The sequence below is a fragment of the Schistocerca piceifrons genome, chromosome 2 (genome assembly GCF_021461385.2).
Source record: "Schistocerca piceifrons isolate TAMUIC-IGC-003096 chromosome 2, iqSchPice1.1, whole genome shotgun sequence".
NCBI classification, from domain to species: domain Eukaryota; kingdom Metazoa; phylum Arthropoda; class Insecta; order Orthoptera; family Acrididae; genus Schistocerca; species Schistocerca piceifrons.
The window spans coordinates 677,881,324-677,902,501 of NC_060139.1; positions in this window are offsets into that span (position 1 = coordinate 677,881,324).

Below are 21,178 nucleotides of genomic sequence, written 5' to 3' on the forward strand. Positions count from 1 at the left end.
TCTCGTATTTGGTTGCAGATTTTAGTGTGTCGTTGGTTGGTTGACTCCCTTTTTTTGTTGTCGTGGTCCGTCAACCAGTCTCCGGTCATCTTCTTTTGTTCCGTTTCTTTTTGTCTGGTGTCTTCGTGTCTGTAGTGTTTGTTGCCTAATTTGTGTTCTTTAGTGCCTGGGGGGGGGGGGGGGGGGGGAGTCTCCTTTCCCTTGGGGTTTTATCTGCTCAGCGCCTAAATGTCTCGCCTGACCTTAGCTGTTTAGTCCCCCTTAAACATCCCACCAACCACCACCACCACCTATTTCCCGACCCCAATGCACTGTTTCAAATGCCAGCGTTTTGGGCATACCACCTTAGGATGCAAAGGCGACGCGACTTGTGGCAACTGTGGTGAAGCTGCTGATGATGGATTTGGTTGCTTCTCTCCGGCCAAATGTATCAATTGCTCTGGGAATCACCCTGTTTGGAGTACGGACTGCTGAATATTTTTGGAGGAACGCAAAGTCCAGGAAATAAAAACAACTAAGCGTATCCCCTATGGTGAGGCCAAGAAGATCTTTAGTCGATGCAACCTCCCACATTTGCTACATCTTTTGCCTCCCTGGTTCAGAAGCCTACTCCAAAAGTCGATGCCTCCACGCAGACAGAGGTGGTGAGTGTTGGCACTAATACATGCAGCTGTCAGTGCACTTGCAACGCAGCCAGTGTTTCAGAGCCAGTAGCCCCTATTCGAATGGCAGACAAAGGTACAGTGGCGAACTTGGGCCAGCCCCTGACGCCTCCAACAGCTGAGGATGTTCCGAGGCCCAGTACAGCCATTACCACTCCCACATCAGCTCCCCCAAAGTCCACCAAACCGCAGAAAGCTGCCATACAGCAGCAACAGCGGGTCAAATCCCGTAGTAAACCGTCTGACCATGAAGATGTGGTTTTCCGTGAGGCTTCCTCTGACTCTTCCCCAGAGTTGATGGACTCCGATGTATGTGTGGGGAAATCATCTCGCCCCACGCCTGCCCCTCAACCTGCAGCAGTCTCCCCGCCCCGTCGTAGATGGCTCCCATACTTCAGTGGAACTTGCAAGGGTTCAGGACGCATGTGGAGGAACTTCATCTACTATCGCAGGGTAGACCACTGTGTCTCTGTCTCCAGGGGACTTATTTCCATCCATCATACTCCCCTGAGATACGAGGCTATACACTCCACAAAAAGGACGACCTGTGTGGACAGAGAGCTAGAGGAGGCGTAGGTATTTTCGTCAGGACGGACTACCCCTTCTCGCCCCTCTCACTTACAACGACTTTACAGGCCATCACTGTGTCTTTGCACGTGCGTCATCCATTGACTGTATGCTCGCCTTACTTGGCCCACATGATGCACTTGATGAAGTGGCCCTCACCGACCTTCTTACACAGCTCCCCCAGCCTTTCATTATTTGTGGTGATTTTAATGCCCAGAATGTGCTTTGGGGCTCTGCAATTACCTACCCCAGCGGTAGAGCAATTGAGAGGCTTCTCCAGTCATCCTGCGCCTACTTGCTCAATGGAGGACAGAATACTCATTTCTGCACAGCGACTGGGTCGTTCTCTGCCATTGATCTCTCGCTTTTCTCTCCAGCTCTTGCCGCCAGTGCTCACTGGGAAGTGGTTGCTGACTTGCACGGGAGTGATCATTTCCCAGTCTGGATTCACCTGCCAGATGGCGTGGGGCCCGAAAGGAGATCACCACGATGGGTGCTCAGTGGAGCTGACTGGACACTTTATAGCCAGTTCGCCCAATTCGAACACTGTGCGAATGTTGAGGTGTGGGTGGATCATATTACCAAAACGGTCCACCACGCCGCTGCAGCATCCATTCCACAGACCACAGGCCACCGGAAGAGGCCATCTGTGCCTTGGTGGAGTGCCGAATGCTGCTTTGCAATCAGGACGAGGCGTGCAGCTCTGCGTCGGTTCAAGTGTCGGCCGACTGCTGAGAATCTTGCAGCCTTTCGGGTGGCGAGGGCAAGATGTCGCCGCATTATTCGTGAGAGCAAGAAGAGGTCATGGCAACAGTTCCTGAACACCATTAATCGTTCCACCAACAGTCCTGAACACCATTAATCGTTCCACCAACAGTTTCATTGTATGGGAGACCATCAGGAGAATTTCTGGCAGAGGAGGGAGGTGCCCCATAGCTGCTGTAATGAATAATGGCACTCTCCACACGGATCCGCGAGACATTGCCCAGACTATGGCAGCGTATTTTGCCGCAGTTACTGCAACAACCAGTCAGGATCCAGGTTTCCAGCGCCATAGAGCCTTTGCTGAGAGATGTAGTCTGGACTTCCAGTCCACTTCCCATGAAATTTACAACTGCCCATTTTCTCTGTGGGAGCTGGATTCTGCATTGTCTGGAGCTCGTGACAGATCCCCTGGTCACGACAGGATCCATTACAGTATGCTATGGCACCTCCCAATGCGCAACAGAGGTATCCTCCTCGCACTTTTTAATGCCATTTGGGCGTCGGGTCACTTTCCTGACGCGTGGCGTGAGGCAGTTTTAATCCCTTTTTTAAAACCTGGGAAAGACCGCACGAGCCCAAGTAGCTACCGTAGTGTTGCCCTCACTAGTTGCATAGGGAAGACCTTGGAGTGGATGGTCAACCGCCACCTTGTCTGGATGTTAGAATCCCGGCAACCCCTTAGTCGCTTTCAGTGTGGGTTCAGGAGGTTTCGTTCCACCTTCGATAACCTTGCCCTCCTGGAGGCGGCAATACAACAAGCTTTCCTACGCCGTCATCATCTTCTAGGTGTATTTTTCGATATCGAGAAGGCCTACGATACAACTTGGAGGCGTCTCATCCTGGAGCAGCTTCACGAATGGGGTTTTCGTGGTTGTCTTCCTCTTTTTATTCATTGTTTCCTCTCGCCACGATATTTTAGATACCGAATTGGTGATGTCCTGTGTGATCGCTTTGCGCAGGAGAACGGTGTCCCTCAGGGTAACGTTTTAAGTGTGACTCTTTGCCATCGCTATTAATAGCATTACGTTCATAGTGAAAAGTCCTGTCCAGTGTTCTTTGTTTGTGGATGATTTCTCTTTGTTCTGCTCTTCTTCAAGCCTTGCAACGACAACTCGTCAGTTGCAACTTACGATTAGGCGTTTGGATGACTGGGCGCAGAAGAGTGGATTTAAGTTTTCCACCGAGAAGTCTTTATGTGTTCTTTATAACCGTTCTCGTTCGATTTTAACCTTTCCTGAGTTCAGGAAGAGGGACACTATTCTTACTTTTAAAGACACGGTGAGATTTCTGGGGCTCATTTTTGACTCGAAGCTCACGTGGTTACCTCATCTTAAAGACCTGAAACGGCGGTCACTTAAGGCTTTAAGTATTTTAAAATGTCTTAGCCACAGTACATGGGGAGCTGACAGGACTTGTCTGCTCCAGTTTTACAGGACGTTTGTGCGATCTCGGCTCGATTATGGGTGCATGGTGTATGGGTCTACGAGGCCTTCTTACTTAAAGTTGTTAGACATTGTGCACCATGAAGGGCTTCGGTTGGCCACTGGGGCATTCCGAACTAGCCCCATACCAAGCCTCTGTGCAGAGGCTGGTAAACCGCCACTTCATATGTGGCAACGGCTACTTACAGTGCGCCAGGCGTATAAAACTTTGTCCACACCATACACCCCGGCATACCATACCGTAGCTCAGGTTCCTCTGGCACGATTGTTTCATAACCGGCAACGTGCGACGCAGCCCTATGGGATTCGCGCACAGGATTGCCTCCGTGCGATGTCTATGTCTGGTCTTCGTGTTTTACGTCGCAGTTGGAGCAGATCTCCACCTTGGCTCCTCCGAAGACCCAAACTTATTTTAGATTTGACGAATTTTAAGAAAGATGGCACACCAGATTTTACGTTCCATTCTCTGTTTTTTAACATTTTAGATGTGCACCACGGTTTCACTGTCGTTTATACTGATGGCTCCAAACAGGAGACTTTCCTTGGCTGTTCTGTGGTGTTCCCTGATCATGTTACCCGGATTCGCCTCCCTGCTGAAAATACCGTTTTCGCAGCGGAGCTCCACGCGATCCTGAAGGCACTGGAGCAGATGCATCGTGTTCGGGGCGACCGATTTCTTCTCTGCTCCGATACTCTTAGTGCCTTACAATCACTGCAGAACCTATACCCGACTGAGGAGATGGTTCAGCTGATACATGACCAACTGTACTTGCTCCAACAGCGGGGTAAAGAGTACTTGCTCCAACAGTGGGGTAAAAAGGTATCCTTCTGCTGGGTGCCTGGTCGTGTCGGCATATGGGGCAATGAACAGGCTGATCGGGCTGCCAAGGAGGCCTGCAGAGAGCATGATGTGGTCCAGTGTCCTATCCCCTTGCAGTCAGTCATCGCTGCACTCCGCAGGAAGTGCATGGAGTTGTGGGAGGACGAATGGCTGGCGGTGACGGCCGATAAACTGCGGTCGGTAAAGTCAACCACTCGGCCGTGGCGTTCCTCCTGCCGGTTGCTCAGGCGGGAAGAGGTGGCCCTCACACGTCTTCGGATCGGGCACTGTCCTCTGACGCGTAGCTATTTATTACGGCGGGAGGATCCTCCGTTTTGTGACGCTTGTGGTGTGCACATCTCTGTCCGGCACATTTTAACGGACTACATTTTATACCGTGATTCAAGGGCAGAAGCACAAGTTGATGGGGATCTGCCTTGTGTTTTAGCTAACGTTGAGACGTGTGTGTGTAGGGTTTTTAAGTTTTCTGATGTTTCTGGACTCTGGCCTAAACTTTTTGGCTGGAGGTTTTAGTGTGTTGCAGAGTGGCTGACTCCTCCCTTTTTTCCTTGCGGTCAGCCAGCCACTTCCATCTGCTACATTGTTTTAGCTCCCTCTACCACTTTCTTCCTGTGTTGTCCATGTTTTACTGCTGACACCCTGCTTCATCCCACGCTTCGGTGTGGGTGAGCACATATTTTTCAATGATTGTTCCCCGTGTTTTATGTTCCATTTTATGTCAATGTTCAGAGTTTTTTTTTCTTGACACCCGTCTCACTATGATACTGAGCAGGCGCTGAAACCTTGCTGTCGTGCGCCCACAAACCCCGCTACTACTACTACTACTCCATGTGCCCCCCCTGCGGGTTCGGGGGTTAGAATAGGCCCGCGGTATTCCTGCCTGTCGTAAGAGGCGACTAAAAGGAGTCTCCCATGTTTCGGCCTTATGTGATGGTCCCCTCTCGGGTTTGACCTCCATCTTTCTAAATTATTCCGAAGAGCGAGCCAATTGGGGAAGGGCGCCTTACATGGTGCACTGTATCCGCCATGCATTGAGACCTTCAGCCGGCTTTTTCGTCGTTGCAATGGTGTCCCGCTCGTTTTCCGTCTCTTGGGCGGGGATACATCACTGGGTGCGATTACCACACTGCACTCTGCAGTGTTGCTTTTAACTGCGACGACGAACTTGGACTTTTTTGCACCTAAGATCCAGCACGGTAGGCAGTCCGTTGTGTTGGGGCCGCCATGTACCCTTTTGGTTGTAGCCCCCTGACAACACAGGGATCGCTCTACTGATGCCTGCGCCGTTCACTCCCCACGTATGCCAAGGAGTAGATGCCCATCTCCCTGGGGCATCAGGACTCCCGCCAATGGCCATCCTGCCAGGTGGCTATTGCTGTGGCTGGGTGGCGCCCGTGGGGAGGGCCCTTGGTCGGAGTAGGTGGCATCAGGGCGGATGACCCGCAATGGAGTGTGGTACATCATCTATCGCTGGTGGGCCTCCACCAGCAGTCTCTAAGCGATCGAGGTCTAACCTCAACGGGAAGAAATTTGATCAGCGATAGTTTCCCTCCCTAGCTACTCCATGGGAGGAACGTCTTGCTAAAGAAGGCAGTGGAGAATATTCACCCCGGTACCTCGTGCGTACGCGGGTTGGTGGAGAATCGTTCATGTCGACCAAGCCCCAGTTTTTTGTGTAGCATTTAGAGGACAAGTTCGGGGAGGTGGAGGGCTTGTCCAAGATGCGCTCTGGTTCAGTGCTCATCAAAACGGCATCCTCTGCCCAGTCCCAGAGGTTGCTCAATTGTGACAAGTTGGGGGATGTTTCAGTTAGCATCACGCTGCATAAGAGTCTCAACATGGTCCAGGGTATTATATTCCACAGGGATCTTCTTCTGCAGTCCGACGATGAATTACGCGCCAACCTCGAACGACGGGGTGTTCACTTCGTCCGGCGCGTCCATCGGGGTCCGAGGGATAATCAGATAGCCACCGGTGCCTTCATCTTGGCCTTTGAGGGTGATGTCTTACCCGAAAAGGTTAAGGTGATGGTTTACCGTTGTGATGTGAAGCCATATATCCCTCCTCCGATGCGGTGTTTTAAATGCTGGAAGTTTGGGCACATGTCATCTTGCCGTACTTCCAGCATCACGTGTCGGGATTGTGGACGTCCTTCGCATCCTGATACTCCATGTGCCCCGCCTCCTATCTGTGTCAACTGCGGAGAACACCATTCTCCCTGCTCACCGGACTGTAGGATATTCCAGAAAGAAAGGAAGATAGTGGAATATAAGACCCTGGACCGCCTGACCTACACCGAGGCAAGGCGGAAATATGAGCGGCTACATCCTGTGCCCATGACGTCTACCTATGCCGCTGCTGCAACACCAGTTCGATCTCCGCTCTGCCAGCAATCACTGGCCCCCTTGGTTGTGGGGGGGCACTTCACTCCCTGTTGCTCCTGCTCCATCTACTTCAGGAGCAACACCACCCCAACCACCGGGGACATCTGTTCCCCCTTCCCGGCTGGAGAAGCGTGCGCCTCCTTCGGCTCATCTCGCTCGGAAGGGGTCCCTTGGGGCCCTCCCATCCCAGGCTTTGCCCAGTGCCAAAGTGGACGCCCGCAAGTTTGTCAAACAACCACCGGTCGCTGGTCATAGGGCGTCACGGTCGTCTTCAGTCCCTGAGACTGACCCAGTGAGGCCCTCCCAGCCAGAACCACCTAAGGCACAGCGCGCAAAGCAGTCGAAGAAAAAGGCTCCCAAGCATCCTGAAGTTGCAGTGGCACCTGTCCCACCGCAACCTTGTCCCTCTGCGTCTGAAGATGAGGTGGAGATTCTGGCGTCCGCTGAGGACATGGATCTCGCCGGTCCCTCGGACGCAATAGATGGCTGTTGTACAGGTGGTGACTCAGTAGCAGCGGGGGCTCCGGAGGCGTAATCTGCCTCCCCAGTTCCTTCACGCCTTTCCCATCCATGGCCAATACCATCCTCCAGTGGAACTGCTGCGGTTTCTTCCACCATCTAGCTGAGCTCCGCTAACTTCTCAGCCGTCATCCTTTCCTTTGCATTGCTCTGCAGGAAACTTGGTTTCCTGCAATGCGAACCCCTGCCCTCCGTGGCTATCGGGGTTATTTTAAGAACCGGGCAGCTTATGAAAGGGTGTCTGGTGGCGTCTGCATATATGTCCTTAACTCTCTTCTCAGCGAGTTTGTACCTCTACAAACAGCTTTAGAGGCTGTCGCTGTTCGGGTGTGGACGCCACAGGCTATTACCGTCTGCAGTATTTACCTTCCACCGGATGGTGCTGTCGCGCAGCATGTCCTGGCTGCTCTGATAGCCCAGCTGCCGCCACCTTTCTTGTTGTTGGGTGATTTCAATGCCCACAACCCTCTATGGGGTGGGACTGTCTCTGATGACCGCGGTCGTGCAGTGGAGCATTTGTTGGCTCAGCTCGACCTTAGCCTCTTGAACACCGGTGCTCCCACGCGTTTCAGTGTGGCCCATGGCTCGTTCTCGGCCATCGATCTCTCTCTTTGCAGCCCCAGACTTGTCCCATCCCTCCACTCGAGAGTGCACTCTGACCTGTGTGGTAGTGACCATTTTCCCATCTATTTGTCACTGCCCCAGTGTCATTCTTCTGGGCGCCTGCCCCACTGGGCTCTCCACAGGGCTGACTGGCCGGGTTTTACTTCCGCGGCCACCATTGAGTCTCCCCCACAGGGTGACATTGACGAGGTGGTCCGTGTGTTAACCACGTCAATCATTTCGGCGGCCGAGGCTGCCATCCCCCGCTCTTCTGGACTCCCTCGGAGGAAGGCTGTACCCTGGTGGTCGCCAGAGATTGCTGAGGCTATTCGCGACCGTAGGCGGGCCCTCCAGCGTCATAGGCAGCACCCGTCTCTCGAGACCCTCATCGCCTTTAAGAGGCTCCGTGCCTTCGCCCGTTGTCTTATTACACAGCGTAAGCAGAAATGCTGGGAGCGGTACGTCTCATCCTTGGGCTCCCGTGTCTCCCCCTCGCTCGTGTGGTCCCGGATCCGGCGGATTTATGGACACCAGACCCCTATGGGTGTCCCTGGGATCTCCTTGGACGGCGCTGTCTGCATGGACGCTGCCGCCATTGCTGAACACCTTGCTGCGCACTTTGCTAAGAGCTCTGCGACTGCAACTTATCCCCCCGCCTTTCGCTCTCTCAAGGAGCAGGACGAGCAGACACCGTTATCGTTCCGCACGCGTCGTTCTGAAAAATACAATGCTCCTTTCAGCGAGAGGGAATTCCTCGCTGCCCTCGCCGATTGCCCTGATACCGCACCGGGACCAGACTGCATCCACGCACAGATGCTGAAGCATCTCTCCAGGGACTGCCAGGGACACATCCTCACCATCTTTAACCGCATTTGGAGCGAGGGCGGCCTCACGGCTCGCGATCAGCAGCTGGTGTTCCGCCGTAAGGTGCTTTGGATGTGGTCTGCTGAGTGGCGAGGCATGACAGCACCTAATAAACTGCGGGCTGTCAAGGAGACGACCGATGTGTGGCCTCCTTGCGGTCTTCTCGCAGGGACTCTGTTATGCTGTGTCGGCTCCGCATTGGCCATACATACCTGACGCACGGCCATCTTTTCCGTCAGGAGGATCCCCCCCTGTGTCGGTGTGGGTCCTGGCTGACGGTCGCCCACATTTTATTGGAGTGTCCCCGACTGCGCACCCTCCGGCAGTCTTTTAATCTCCTGGGCACTTTGCCTTTGATTTTATGCGACGATGCCTCCATGGCTGACAATGTTTTACATTTTATCTGTGGTGGTCCTTTTTATAGTTCCACTTAGGGGGGTCCTGCACCTTTCCCTTTCTGTGTCTTTTGTCCTCGCGTCTCTCCATATTTGTTGCTGTTTTGGTGTGTCGTCGGATGGTTGACTCTTTCGCTTTTTTTGTTCTTGTGGTCAGTCAACCAGTCTCCGGCCATCTTCTTTTCTTCTGTTTCTTTTTTCTGTCTGGTGTTCGTCTGTACTCTTCTTTTCTGTAGTGTTCGTTGCCTAATTTGTGTTCTTTAGTGCCTGGGGGGGGGGAGTCTCCTTCCCCTTGGGGTTTTATCTGCTCCGCGACTTTATGTCTCGCCTGTTTGTGGAATGTGGGACTGATGACGTTAGCTGTTTAGTCCCCCTTAAACATCCCACCAACCACCACCACCACCACCGCCTGGCCAAGTGAACCCACTCTAGACATTGGCCTTCTGGAGACTGATTTGAGGGCAGTTCTTACGCCGCAAAATTATCTCGCTTTGGGACGATGAATGGCGCGGTCTGGCCACCCCTAACAAACTCCGTGCCGTCAAGGAGACGTCGACTATGTGGCACTCCTCCTTGCGAGTCTCTCGCAAGGAGTCTGTCGTCCTCTGCCGACTGCGTATTGGGCACACACGGATGACCCACGGCCACTTATTGCGCCGTGAGGACCCCCCTCTCTGTCGCTGCGGCTCAGCATTGACAGTGGTTGGTCCACATTTTGTTGGACTGTCCACTTTTATCTGTGCTCAGCCAGACGTTCGCGCTGCGTGACACGCTCTCTGCCCTTTTAATAGATGATTCTGCCATGGTGGACTTAGTTTTGCGTTTTATTTGGGATGGGGGTTTTTTATCGTTTAATCTGAGTGTTTGTTTTTTAGTGTTGATTCTGGCTTTTAGCCTCTGTTTTTAAACTGAGTTTTTAATGTGTTCTTGGTGGTTGGCTTTTCCTCTTTTTTTTCTTTATGGTTGGGCAACCACCGTGACTGTGTGTTTTAATTTGTTTTGTCTGATCCCTGTCGGAGTATTTCTTGTCCTGTGTCGTCTGCTGCCTTTCCTGTTCTTCGTTTTTTATTCTCTTTGGGTGGTTTTAGTTTTTTTGGAAAAAGGGACCGATGACCATAGCAGTCTGGTCCCTTTAATCCCACAAACCAACCAACCAACCAACCAAACCGGAAGACCCAAAATTGCCTTGTTGTGCGGTACAAATGACATTTTGGTTTCTTTCTGCATTAGTTGCACCGTTGTCTCATCAACATCTGTTTATTTCTATAATTTTATGCAAATAAACACCGCTAGATGCTTTTATTTGCGAGTTTAAAACTCTTTATTTATTCATTACCAGCTTCGGGTTGTATCAGCAGTAACATAATCGCAGATGCATGTAAAAGTAACACAAATGGTTATTTTATTCTGTTTACATGAATAAGGAAGTTTTTATGTGAGAACTGAATGGCATGAGGCGTGCTGAATTTTAATTGTAAGCAGTGTTGAGTGAACGTGTGCTTTTACAGCTCGAAGTCTGTTTTAAACTCTTAGAGAAAATCATCTTATGCTGTTTATTTTCTTAAAAATATTTGTAAACGACAGCAGACAAACGAACAAATGTAATACGAATCGTCCCAGTAGGGTCACTGCTGTTCGGCAATTACATGTGAGTAATGCTGCCCCGTTTATCTTTTTAGTACAGCGTTTTAGGGATTGTGCAGGTCTACTTTACGGTGCCAGATTCTCTGCCACTACTATCGGAGCCGCTAGATGTTTATGCCTGGCGGATTGGTTTGACTTTACTTGCGTTCGTTCACCGACAGAGTCTGTTTCTTATCAAATTTTGTACGTCTCTAGGTTTATTACCTTGCAACTTTACTGGCAGCAATCAGCAGAGAACCACATGTGCATTTCATAATATCAATGAATGATTTATCAGCCTCCGCTCTTAATTTCGTCATCTCTGGCAATTTCTTCATATCATTGCACAGATGACCAGACTGAAAGCTGTCTTGACAATATTATTTTTGTGGGACATTTTTCTTGCCTGTGCATGTCACGACTATATTAGCCAGAGTTTTCGGTGTGTAACTTATGACAGCTGAAGATATTACTTCCAACGAAAACGCAACAGTACATTTATTTATTTATTTATTTATTGCAATGGTTGACAGATCCAAAATCAGGAAAGCCGGACTCGACGTCATATTTAGCCTGGCATTTTTCCCTAATATCTAGACTACCTTTTTAAAATAGAAACTGAGACAGTTAGGATTTTAATCATTTATTAATAAACAATTACAGTCAGTGTTTTGCGAGATCAACGTTAAACATGCTTATCTGCATACTCTAAGACACAACAGCAAATAGCATTATTGTTAATTTAACCATGGGCGAAAATCCCGTACTTGTAAATATCTGGCCGGATACGGTCTAAAAACTCTTGCAGGAATTCTGTTATTCTCTGTAGGCTCCGCATTGGTCACTCTTGGCTGACGCATGGTCATCTGCTGCGTCGAGAGGACCCCTCTCATTGTCGCTGTGGTGAAACCTTGACGGTGGTCCATATATTGTTGGAATGTCCTCTTTTAACCGCCCTCAGGCGAACTTTTAACCTCCTGGATGATTTATCGTGTCTTTTAGCTGACGATGTCTCTATGGCAGATCGTGTTTTAGGTTTTCTTCGAGCAAGTGGCTTTTATAGGTCCCTCTAATTTAATTGCGTCACCCTCTTTTGTGCTGTATCTTTTACTTTGTTTTGTGTTGTACTTCGACTCCACCCTAATCTTTTAGACTGGAGGTTTTAACGTGTTGCAGAGTGGCTGGCTCATCCTATTATTTTCGTGATCAGCCAGCCACAGTCCTCTGCTGTGCAGTTTTAATTCCTTCTGCCTTTCTTCTCTGTGTTGTTTTTGTTGCTGTGCTCCGTTTTCCATGTTTCTTTATTATTGACCTTGGGGATTTTCTTCCCCTGGAATTTTTATCTTGTGCTTCTAATGACTAATGGATGGTCTCCCTGTGCTCTGTGTGTTTATGAAACAAGGGACCGATGACCTCTGCAGTTTGGTCCCTTTAATCCTCAAACCAACCAACCAACCAACGGTCTAAAAAGCCGCCCTACAAGACCGATCAAATCCAGACATGTGCATATACTAGCCATACACTAATAGTAAAAACTTATGATTTCGAAGTATGCCGTCGAAAGTATCAGACTCTACTTTAGTTATAACATTTTTTTAAAAATATCTGTACATTTTGGTTACATCCATCATCATTATCTGGACAATTTTCGAGTGAACTAAATGTCTTTCATAAGCACAATTACATCATGTTTACAGTTTACTGTAGTGGCAGAATATTACTGCACCAATGATGAAAGCCTTGCATCTCTCGAGTTTTATATACATCGCACTTTGCTTGCCCTAGAAGTTCACTTCTCCCAACATATAAAATATCAAACACCTTACAACGTGCGCAATAATTAGCCCTAAGATTTGCCTGCTGCCATTAACCACCATTTCAACTGCTCTTCTTACCATGCTTCCGTAAGTTACTTTCTGCTTTTTCAGTAAGTAATTACAGGTTCCGCTCTATTCCCTTTTCTTTTCCGACGTTCAACGCCTCATCATCTTTAAACAAAGGAAATCTCTTACGCCCTATTTTAGAGTAAAGTACCTGAACAATGGCACGAACTGTTTAGTGTTTACCCTGATCTCCCACATATGACCACTCTTTATAGGTAATGTCACTGTAGGTATGTACTGAGAAAAGAAATCTGATACAACAATGCGAATGCACTATATGTGAGTGAAATTAATAATTTGCAATTCAGTTAGACAAAGTGTGTTTGTTTTGCAAGTGGTTCATGCTGGCAACATTCAGAATTTATAACTCATGAAATTTATATATATCAGTTATTTATACACGGCGTCTTCCTTACACATACAGCTATGGAACGAGGCGCTAAGGAAGAAACTAAGATGATGCCCGGGAAAGCTATATTTCGCGGCCATCAATATCAAAGCATCCGACCCACCTTACATTTCAAGGCGGTGGGTTACTCTGTACTGTTAATGAAATAAATAATATCAAAGCAAGGTGGAGAAATCAAAGAAGGGTAGTCGCTTCGATAAGAAGTACAGCTTATCAAAGTAATGAATAAATCGTAGGAAAAGCCGGAAATACTATTAATTGTTCCACGAGTCCACTGTTCATACCTGCAGAAGATATATTCACCGTCTGGGTACAGCATTTCAGCAATCGGCTTCATAATGGAATAAGTATGTTAATGTAGGCCTCTCCATTGAGAATTCCCTCTATTCTCTAGAGAGGACCTGCCCCATGAGCCGAAATATAATTCCATACAGTTGCAGAGAACCGTCCACTTCTTTGTTTTTCGTTAAGATACATTGGCTGGAAGCGTTGTCCTCGTGGGCGGTATACCTACGGCAAAAAAACATTTGTGTGTTAATGCAAATATTCACAAATTAAGGGGTCAAATTTATTTATCATATGTGAGATGAACTACTAAAATCATGATATAGGGAACTGTTTATATTTAGTATTTTGTGATTACTACAAATGTAAAGTCACTAACAGCATAAACTCATAACTTTATGGAGAAAATTTCGTGTCTCACCTGAATAGGGGCGTCGCTACAGGAAGAAAATATTTTTTCATCCGAAAAGATTACTCTACTCCAGTGAAAGTCGATATATATTCTGCTGCAAAAGCCATACAGTCAATCCTCTGATAGTCGGTCAATGGCTGCTTTATAGCTGCTCTTCGACAATATAATTCGGCGTCATTCCTCGTAAACAGTCTTTCCTCTAACGGGAAACTGAGATATCTCGTTCAGGGAACGGCAGGTGAGGAATGAATTAGCACGTATATTCTCCAAAGCATCTGCTGCAGTAGACACACGGGGCCGGCCACTTGCTCTTTTCCGCCCTATATAGCCCCTTTCCTAGTATTCTTTCCACCAGCGTCTAGCTATTCTTGCCGGTACTCCACACTTTTCTCCACTGCTGATGCCGAGTAGTTGCCATGCTCAATCAGTGCAACCACACGCACCCTATTCTCTCGATTCCCCTGCGACTGCATTCCGACTGTCGCCCTTATGACGTTACCACGCGTTTTATAAAGAGAACTATTTACAACTCAGTGGAGAAACGAAGAGTGACAAAATAAAAGAATATCTTTTTTTATTTATCCGACACACAAAAATGTAAAATTCGTTAAAATGCTTTGTCAAGAATCACTATTAAGAAAGAAACGACAATCATTAGGCAAGATATTAAACGATGCTGTTATTCATTTAAGTCAGACAACAAATAAGCAAAAAAAGTAAATTAAGGTTTTTGTCCCACTTATAATGTCCATGTAATCCATTTGACTTATTACTTGAGTAACATGTTGAAAAAACGTCACAGCATGTGACGTGATGAGCAGTGTGCCCAGTGACGTGGTGTTTGCGTAGACGAAACAGGAACGTTATGGCAGCCACTGTGATGTAGAAATAGCAGTCGGTTTTGACCATGATCACATCACTCGACTACCCAAAAACTGACTCCCATTCTCAAATCCAACGGAACTAGTGAAATCTGCGTTACCCGACTTCTTATCATCACATAAACACCCTTCCCATGCGCTACCAGACTGGAAAGCATTCACGAAATCAGTTTTTCGAAAAGCATATAAATCACTTCTGCGTCTTGTGACATAAAACATGGGCATTATTACAGCCCACAGTGCTGTATTCCAGGACTTGCTGCCAGCAGGCCCTTCTTCAGAAATGGTCTTTTGTATTTTTGAATCGCTGCTGAAATGATTTGATGCTCTACAGCAAGTCAGAGCTTTATGGGTATATGACTAACACACGACATAACGCTTTAGGAAATATCTGAGGTAGGAAACAATGAGAAAAGCTCGGAAACGTTTCAGTGCGTCGTCAAGGAATGGGCTGAAATTAAAATTAGTGATGGCCACAAGCGAAACACTACCTAACGTGGCCATATATTCTAACAATTACAGCCGGCCGAAGTGGCCGCGCGGTTCTGGCGCTGCAATCTGGAACCGCGAGACCGCTACGGTCGCAGGTTCGAATCCTGCCTCGGGCATGGATGTGTGTGATGTCCTTAGGTTAGTTAGGTTTAGCTAGTTCTAAGTTCCAGGGGACTAATGACCTCAGAAGTCGAGTCCCATAGTGCTCAGAGCCATTTGAACCATTTTTTTCTAACAATTACACGTTGGAAGTAGTTCCCGTATGAGTACACTGATGCTTTTGTATCAAGATCACGTTTTGGTCTATCAGGAACTAAATACGACGGAAACTGGTTCAACTTCACGGTACTACATCAAACGCTCCCCACGCTCGCTACGGTCATCTTGCTTCTCTTAATATTATTTTCTTTCATTCGGTCTGGAGTATGCTGCAAATTGAAAGGCTCGTCCAGCGGTTCTGAGCGTTTTTATAAGCACAATTTCCTGATTGCACCACGGTAAACATTACATGTAGATGTTATTTCTCTTCCTTGGTGTATAGCCTTTAATAAAAGGGTAATGAGCAGTAGTAAAATTAAGTAAGGCTATTCAGAGGGTATTAATTCAGGAAATGAGACGATGGTAGTCGTAGGTGTGGTTTCCCATGTGGGCAGCAAAATAACTGCTGCAGCAGAAGTAAGAAGGATATGAAATGTTGTCTGGAAATAGAAACAATAGCTTTACTGAAAAAGAAAACCTGCTATATCTGAAAATGAATTCAAATGTCAAGGCGTCTAGTCCTAAAGTATTTCTCTCCGTTCCTGCTGTTATTTGATGATGTAGGTAATAGTCGGTAAGCATGAACAGTGGTAATAAATGGGCTTTAACCATGATACGAGTCACAGACATGGGAATATTATTCAAAGGGTTAACAATTAGGTTTTCTGTTCTTTTTAGACATGTAGGCATACCCCATATCTGTCATTCAAATTGCATTGTATTCGCATCCGTTCGTGAAGAATTCCTGCTAAGAAAACTGAATCTTCTTGCCACTAACGTAGTCAAGGACTCACAACGTAGTACGCCTTATTTGGCAACTGTGTTGTTATGAGAATAATTTGCGGCTGTGAGACTGTGTTGTATCTGCTACATCCATTTAATATTTTCCTATATCGATCAAATATTGTGAATAATTATCACAGAAGCAGTGGTTTTGAGTTAGGAAACGTATTTCACTTCAAAATGGTCGCTTCGTGATAAAGGTGGCCGTAGTCTCATGTTTCACGTTGCGAGCTGTATACGTCAGCTACGATTATGGTATGGGCAATATTTACTACTGTGCGAACAAGGCACTGTTCATTTCATATACCTATAGCTGTTTTTCCCATTAGTTCGAGTTTTTCTGCCAAAAGATTTATTTATCAATTCCTTCCGCTTCTGCTCTTTTTTTTTTTTTTTTTTTTTTTAAGTTCTCATCCTTAAGGGACCAAACTGCTAGGTTCATCAGTCCCTAGACATAGAAACTACTTGCACTAACTTAAACTAACTTATTCTAAGGACAACACACACATCCATGCCCGGGGGACTAGAACCTCCAGCGGAAGCGGCCGCGAAATCTTTGACACGGCGCCCTAGACCGCACGGCCACTCCGCGCGGCAACTGCTATTCTAAAGGTCACAACTAAGAGACCGTTCTTAACCCTCTCAGGATTTGCGACAGTAGTATTCTTCGTGAATACCAATTTACATCAACAACAAAACAAGAATAAGTCCCTGAAGAGACTAGAATTAACTCTCAGTGACACGAATTTGTGTTGTTTACATCATCTCAGTGCCAAACAAGACGGCAACAGTTACTGAAGCAATAAATGAGGTTATTATTGATGTATTAACTATGGGAGCTATGAAGATAAAAGCATATGAAAATGCTCATCAGCGTATTTTCCCATTGTTTCCTTTCTTTTTCAGTAGTCTGACATTACATTTTTCTTTGTGAATACACCATATGAGTTCGATTTGTTAGACTATTATCCATAATAACACCTGATATTCTAGTCGTGTATAACAAATTTCACGGAAGCTGATTAGTATCAGTTCACAATTCATTCGTAGATTTCAGTGGTGTAATGTGCTATTGGGTTGGCGTCTGGCAGCGCAGCTCCACTAGGGCTGACAGAAACAGGCTGTGGATAGCAGTGACGCCTTTCTGATGTGTCCAATGCTTTCTTCATATTGCGACTGTTTTTGGTACTTGGCAGACGTTTTGAAAGTGTTTGGCGCATCTGTTGTCATTCACTCTCTTTCAGGATTGGTGCCGAGGAATCATGCTCAATTCCCATAATACTGTCTTTTTATATTGACGAGTAATCTGGATATTCGTCACGTGCAAGTGCCATCTACATCGAAAATTTAATATTGCGATCCTAGGAACTACCCTGCAATAGGTTTTGTATTTCATAATCAGAACTATCTGCATTAACCGTCATCAGAGCAATGTCAGGGAACAGAATGCAGCAGTGCCTTGGTAGCTACTTGGTGACCTGCCTGAGTCGTGTTCTAAGGTGAGGGTAGTTACTGGTTCACATTATATTACACATGCGAGAAGTACCGAATTTTCCTTTTTCGCTGCGAACATCCAGAACTAAATTCAGTAACAGAATGCTAAGAAGATATTTGCATTGTGCCAACTCAACGCTCAACCTATTTTTACAAATTTTTATTATCACAGCCATTCTCGTTCTGCATTGCAATAAACTTCATCCATCATTTGCTTGTTCTTGTTACGATTATTATTGTCATTCTCTCACTCGTAAGATTTTTCACATCCGTATTTCATATCGATGTACATGAAGATTGGCTATGAAAGAAGGGAATGCTGAATGTTATGTCATGCAGAATACACTCATTTACTTCGGCACCTCCTGATCAAAGCTCTAGGAGAAGTGAGATACATAAAGTTGACAATGGGAGGACAGATATGCTGGCACAACTCTGAAACTACTCCTGTTGATTTAACTGGTGCTGCGGAATCGAAAATATAGTAGGGACTTTGCCACAGTAGCAGAGAGCTGCTAATTTCGAACACTGACCGTGGATTACTCTTGGGTCAGCTGCTGGTTAGAGTGTTGCACCCCCCGCGGGTTCGGGGGTAAGAATAGGCCCGCGGTATTCCTGCCTGTCGTAAGAGGCGACTAAAAGGAGTCTCAAACGTTTCGGCCTTCTGTGATGGTCCCCTCTTGGGTTTGACCTCCTTTTTTTTCCAAATTTCCGTTGTTAGTGCGTGCCATTTGGGGAAGGACGCCTTACGTGGTGTTTTTCTATTGGTCCATCATGCACCACCATCTTGCATGTTACCTATTGTCGTGTGGCGGGATTTACACCCAACGTCTTCTGGGTTGCCTCCTTCTCGTCCTGTGCGCAATCCCCTTCTTAGCGCCCTCGACAACTGTGGACCCTTTCAACACCTAAAATCCAGCACGGTAGCCAGTCCGTTGTGGTGGGGTCGTCATGTACCCTCTTGATGGTAGCCCCCTGACCACGCAGGGACCGCACTACAGATGCCAGAGCTGTTTCCTCCCCATGCATGCCAAGGAGTATGTGCCCATCTTGTCTGGGGCACAGGGACTCCGGGCAACAGGATATCGGCCAGGTACCCGTTGCTTTGGCTGGGTGGTGCCCTTGGGGAGAGCCCTCGTTCGGAGTAGGTGGCATCTGGGCGGATGTGGCGCAATGAAGCGCAATAAATCACACCAAGCTGGTGGTCGCACGGCCACCAGCGTCTCTAAGCGAGGTAGAGTAGACTTTGATGCTGCACACTATGACCCTCAGTCGTTCCCCTCGTTGGCTGCGCCAAGGGAGGGACACCGATCTAGTGCCAAGTGGGAGCCTTACGTCCCACAATACCTTGTCTGCAGCAGGACTGATGGTGGCTACTTTCTTACGACGACGCCTCTGTTTTTTGTGGAACACCTGGAGGATAAGTTTGGGGAAGTGGCGGTGTTGTCTAAAATGAGGAATGGGTCCATCCTCCTCAAGACGTCCTCCCCAGCCCAGTCACGAGGGTTGCTCTTGTGTGATAAGCTGGGTGACGTCCCTGTTACCGTCACTCCCCACAGTAGCTTAAATATGGTCCACCCCCCCTGCGGGTCCGGGGATTAGAATAGGTGCGAGGTATTCCTGCCTGTCGTAAGAGGCGACTAAAAGGAGTCCCACCCCCTCAAGGGGTTCGTTAGCGCCTGCGTCCGGAGACGGACGGTTCCACGACCTCTATTTGCGGTCATTTTGCTTTTTCACTTCTCGTTTCTTCCTTCCTTTGGTTGGTTCCTTTCTTTGCTCTTTTCCACCTCACTGTCTTCCTTACTCTTTCCCTTGTCTTCTTCTCCTTGCCTTCTCATTGCCTTCTTCTCATTGCCTTCTCATTACCTTCTTCTCCTTGCCTTCGCTGGTCTCCGCCTCGGCGTTTGAGACAGTCTGTCCTCTCTCTCCCTCTCTCTCTTCTTTTTCCTCTTCTTCCTTCCTTCCTGTGCGTGCCTGAAGGCTGACTCACGCGTTCGCACTCGTAGCCGGTGACGGGGTAACGGGTAATTCCCCGCCCTGGGTAGACATGTAAGGCACGCGCGTACCCCTGGTAAAGGCCAGGCCCGGGGAGGGGTGATTGCCTGAGCTGATACCTTCTGACCATGCCGATTGGTCCCTCCGTCTGTTTCTCGGGAGGTGTGACCTGAGGTGTAAACATTCACCTAAGGTGGGAGTGCCCTCTGAGAGGGTCCCCACAAGGAAGGAGCGCGCCATCGGAGATGCTGGCAATCATGGGGGATTCCTCCACAATGGATTTCACTCCATCTGTCTCGACTTCTGCCCAAAAACGGAAACGTGACCAGCCACCAGTGACAAAAGTACTACCGCCTGCCCCACAGTTCCTCGTCGTTTCTCGATCTGAGGACGGAAAGGATTTTTCCTCTGTCAACCCTTTCGTTATCCAGAAGGGTGTAGATGCCATAGCCGGATCTGTCAAATCTTGTACCAGGTTGCGTACCGGTACCTTATTACTAGAAACTGAGAGCGCCTTTCAGGCACAAAAACTGCTCCGGGCCACACTCCTGTACACGTTCCCTGTGCGGGTGGAGGCTCACCGAACTTTGAATTCGTCTCGTGGTGTGGTCTATACTAGCTCCCTCGACGGATTGACTGACGAGGAGATTCAATCATTCCTCGCTGAGCAGGGCGTGACGGCTGTCCATAGGGTCATGAAAAAGGTCAACAATGACCTTGTACCGACCGGGACACTTTTCTTGACCTTCGATAGTGTTAAGCTGCCGTCGCGCATCAAGGCGGGCTATGAGGTTATTTCTGTTCGCCCCTATGTCCAGACACCTACGCGCTGCTACCAGTGTCAGCGTTTCAATCACACTCGACAGTCTTGTTCCAATGCGGCTAAATGTGTCACTTGTGGCAGGGATGCCCATGAGGGTGACTGTCCACCTCCGTCTCCTCGTTGTGTGAACTGTCAGGGTGACCATGCCGCATCCTCCCGCGACTGTCCTGTCTATAAGGAAGAACGCTGTATCCAAGAAATTCGGGTCAAAGAGAAAGTGTCCACTTCGGCTGCTCGCAAGCTATTGGCTAGTAGGAAGCCCACGCTGCTCCCAGCGGGGAAATACAGTACTGTCCTCGCCTCTCCTCGGACTACCAGGGAGGTGGCAACCCAGACATGCGATCTGACCTTCAGCACCACGGTAGTCCGTTCGGCCAGTGCTAAGATCGCCCAGTCAACGTCTCCTCTTCCTCCCGTCACCCCTCAGACACAAGCACCTTCATCAGCTTCTGCCAAGACGAAGACCCAGAAGTCTGATGCACGGGCCTTCAAGAAGGAACCGTCCCGTGCAGACTTCCTACTTACCTCGACCTCCCAGCCTTCGACCGGTACTTCCACCAAACGTCCTTCCAAGAAGGCTCATAGGAAGCACAGTTCTCCTTCTCCGCCACGGCGCATTTCTTCTCCTGCGCCACCCAGCGGTTGCCGCCCCAGGCCGTCATCCGTTTCGCCTGGCCGCACCGCTGGTAGCCGAACATCTGGCCGTTCACCGGCGGAGGAAGCTCCCCCTCCCGGCCATCTTCCCAAGATGGCCGATGAACCTATAGACCCCATGGACGATGACTGTCCGCCTACTGA